The sequence below is a fragment of the Tupaia chinensis genome, unplaced genomic scaffold (assembly GCF_000334495.1).
Source record: "Tupaia chinensis unplaced genomic scaffold, TupChi_1.0 Scaffold145860_1, whole genome shotgun sequence".
Classification (NCBI taxonomy): domain Eukaryota; kingdom Metazoa; phylum Chordata; class Mammalia; order Scandentia; family Tupaiidae; genus Tupaia; species Tupaia belangeri.
In genome coordinates, this window is record NW_006205718.1 from 1,838,640 (window position 1) to 1,843,129 (window position 4,490).

The following is a 4,490-nucleotide window of genomic DNA, read 5'->3' on the forward strand; positions in this document are numbered from 1 at the left end:
CCGGGTCTGGGACACGAACCACGGTTGACTACGTGGGAGTCCAGCGACATAGCCATTACGCTAACTGCTGGTTCCCTCTCATTCATTTTTGATGGCGTGACCTCAGGCATTTCAGAGCAATTTTCGTTTTGTTCTGTGTCACTGATTATAAACAGGAAAACCCACATTTCTGTGTACGGATCATGACCGGTTCATACAAGAGGAAGTGATTTTGTAAAATTAATGATTTGAAAAGTTTTACATTTTTTAACCATTGAGACATCTGTCTACATTTAGACTGAGCTTCTAAAGAAGACCTCAAGCACAATTCTTCAATTTTTAGAGCAGGCATTTACCTTCTAGGAAACAATGACGAATATTTCTCAACTATGAGCTCTTGAAGGCAAGAATGGTGTTTCTTTTTTTTTTTTTTTCTGGGTTCACACAGCCTGGGTTAGTATCATGAATAAGCAGAGGCTTGATAAATGTTTGCTGACTGACTTACGGACTGAATCGATATTTCTTCATTAGTAAAAGGTAAAGAATAATAAAGCCTGTCCTGCCCTCCTTTCCTATTATGAAGCTGAAATGAGATAAATAATGATGTGAGGAGTTTTTGTGAACCATGAACCTTTTAGCTGCTGTTTTGGAGTTCATGGTTGAGAACTACTTGACTCCTTATCATGCATGCCCCCCACCCCACCATTCTCATCCAGGTATGCCTTAGGGTTCCTTTCCAGAAGGATATGTGGGACCCAGGACAGAACACCCTGAGGAAATAAAATCAAGGTCAGCCTAAAGGAAAAAAAAAATCTTTAATAGAAGCATAACTTGGGAGTAAATGGGTGAGGGGGATGGGACAAGAGTCAGGAAGCCCCTTTAAGGTGATGCTTGGAGCAGAGGTCCCAGGGGCTGATTGCATACCTCTCTGGAGATCTAAGAACTTGGCTAGTGGGGCTTCCTATGCACTCCCAGATGTCCCATCTTACATCTGATTGTGCAAAACGCTGAACTACCACAGATCTTTGTAGGAGTTCAGTCACCCCACAGACACTTCCAGAGCATGAGTATGCATCTTGAGTTGCCACATTGTAGAAACAGCATTCCCTGGGCATAGGAACATCACTCGGCCTATGTGGAGGACAAACTCTGATGTCACTCATTAGCAAACCAAGTACCAGACTAGAAGGACCTTGGTGGTCACCCTGCTCAGCACCCCTATATACACAAGAGATATCTGAGCAATTCTAGGGTTCATGGCATGATCAGCCTGGCTGGGGTGTGCTTTTGCATCTCCATGACACATTCTCTTCTATACTTCCTCATGACCTCATCATCCACCTCAGAGTCAGAGGTAACTGTCCCCTCTAGCTTGCCCAGGTCTGATACTTCCTTCCTCAGGAGCTACCTCTCCTTTCTTGAGTGTCATTCCCTACCAGCATTTCCCCATCACCCTCCACACTTTCAAATGACAAGCTCTCTTGATTCTTCACCTTTCTGAACATTAGAAAACACAATTTGGACAAGAAAGAGTTTTATAACTGATGTAAATTACTTCCTTCCCTTTTTTTGGCAGGAGTGCTTGTATCTTAAGAGAGTCACAGAATTTGAGCTGCATAAAGTGGTCTCAAATTCACCATCTGACTGGCCACTTCATAGCTCTCCCTTCAGAACCACAGGGCTCACAGCCTCAAGTCCAAGGTCTCTGTATTTGGCCCCTTTCTGTGTTGATGACCTCTAACACACACACCTTGGCTCTGTTCAAACTTGTACAGGGGATGTTTCTTCTTTCTCAGCCCCTTCAGCCTTCGATTGCACCCATGAGAAACTCAGCACAAATTTCCTCTTTTCAGTAACCTTCCCTGTCCACTCATGGAGGAGCTGTTCATTGCTGTATTGATGGCACACCTTCAGAAAAGGTGTTCTAAGGACTTGAGTGTGCTTGACACTGGGGGACTTGTGAAAGAAGACGTTATGAAGAAAGGGTCTTGAACCTATTATGATCCTTTGTTTACGTTCCCAATCGGGGAGGAGGACTCTGGGTAATACACCAGCCCCTTGCTTCTGGGCTGGAAGAATTGATGGCCTTGCCTCTTAGGCTATGATTTATGCCACTCCAAAATTTCCTGCTATGCAGTCAGAAATCCACTCAACACTTCAGAAAAAAATAAGTCAATCAGAAATATATTTTGGGGGACCAGCAGTTAGCATAATGGCTATGTTGCTGGACTCCCACGTAGTCGACCACGGTTCGCATCCCAGACCCGGTGGCTTAAACTCACGCTGGGCGCGTGTGCGTGTGTGCCCAAGATCCCGAGAGGAGAACGGAGGAGAAGGGATTGCGGCATGACCACCCCCCCTGGGGGGTGATTTCTCGCTTTCTGTCTGTCTCTCTCTCTGTCTGTCTGGTGAGCGCACACACCCTATAGCAAAAACCTCTCCAAAAAAAAAAAAAATTATATATATATATATATATATATATATATATAGATAGATATATCTGTGTGTGTGTGTGTGTGTGTATGTGTGTGTGGATTGCTGAGATCTACAGTAAAAACAAATCTTTTATTGAAGATTGTGAAATTATGAATAAGGAAAAAAATGTGTGACAGTTCCACTGTCACATCTCAAACTGAAAAAGTTACAGCCACAGAACACCTTTCGTGCTTAGTTAAGATGGACAAGGTGTTAAATTTGTGGGTGGGTGGCATGAAGGGAGATGCATTCTGATTGGCAGTAGTCGGCTCTAGTATTATCCATGGTCTCTGGCATCCATCCATCAGTGGTCTTTGAATGTGCCCCTTGCAAAAAAGGGGGGACTGCTGCACGAGGCAGGAGAGAGAAGAAGTAGGTTACACATACCTGGTTGGCGGTGTTTTTGTGGATAGGCTTCATCATGTGTTCCGCCAAGTCCACACTATTATTAATATTGGGTCACCGGAAAAGTTGTGACACATTTTTGCATAGGAAAACATAGGAAAATGCATCAAGATTTTTCTGATGACCCAATACAACTCCAATCCTTCATTTGTTCTGCAAATATTAATTGAACACCTATTTTATATCTGGTACTGATGACATCACAGTGTGCCAAAAAAAATCTAACACTGATCTTGCTTTTATTGAACTTTGATCTGGCAAGTGAGGGAAAAAAAAAAAAAAGATTAATTTTAAAATTCAAAAAATATGCGGAAATTTGCACCCCTATGAGCACAATGAAATAAAGACACATGGCACCATGTGAGGGAATACCGGGGCTACCTAGCCTAGTGAGGGGACAGAAAGGCTTTCTTCAGGAAAAGATGTTTGACCAGAAGGCAGATGAGTGAACAGATTTCATCTAAGCAAAACGGAAAAGATCATTCCAAGCAGAAGCAGGGACAAAGTCCCTGAGGATGCCAGGATCCTGCCCTGTTCAAGAACCTTGAAGAAGGTTGCCTGCCTGGGACACACAGGGATGGGAGACAAGGCTGAAAAAGTGCCTGATAGCAGACTGTGCAAAGCCCCTGCAGCCATGTGAAGGATTCAAGTTTTGTCCTGAGAACAACCAGAGGGTTTTAGACAGGTGTGAAGTGATCTCATTTTTGTCCTGAAAACAGCATTCGGCCTGCAGTGTGGAGGATGGGAGGGGCCCCTTGCAGAGCCTGGGAGGAAGCCATTGAATCTGTTCTAGGAGAAGAGGTGAAGGTGGCCTGGGTCAGATTGCCGGGGTAGAGATGGAGGGAAGAGAATGAGCCCAGGGATGTCAGAAGGAGAATCACAGGTACGGAGACAGACTGTACGCAGGGTGTGCTGAAGACAAGGCTACTGAAGGTTTCTGGCTGGGGCATCTGGAAGGACGAGGATTCTTCATTGTAGGGTGCACCTGCCTGCAGAACAGCTATCCTAACATTCTCTCCCTGCCCACACTGGCCACTGGGCTGGGCAAAGAAAAGGAAGAAGGAAGCAACAAGGGATGGGATAAAATCCCAGACTGTATGAACAAAAGGCTAAATGAAGCCAGCCTTGCCAGGAGGGTTGTGGATGTGTATGGGTGCATGCTTATTTTGTGGCTTGGGGGTTGGAGGAGGAAAGGAAAAGAAAGGACAAAAGAAAAGAAGGGGCCAGGCGGTGGCACAGTGATAGACTGTGACACTCTGTGACGCTAACCCACAGGAGAGGCAAGGTTCCAGAATCACATCCAGTGATCTCCGAGTACATCAGGCACAGGTGGGCCCACGATCCATGGTTGGTTGAAGATGGGTGGATGGTGGCGTCAGGACCCTGCTGGGGGTGCTGTCTCTCCTGTCTCTCTTGTTCATAGAAGAAATAAATTATAAAATTAAAACTGGACCAGAAGTTAGTGTAATGGCTATGTCGCTGGACTCCCATGTATTCGACTGCGGTTCAAATCCCAGACCCAGTGGCTTAAACTCACACCAGGCGCGTGTGCATGCATGCCCAAGATCCCGAGAGGAGAATGGAGGAGAAGGGATTGCGGTGTGGCCATCCCCCCTGGGGGGTGATTTCTC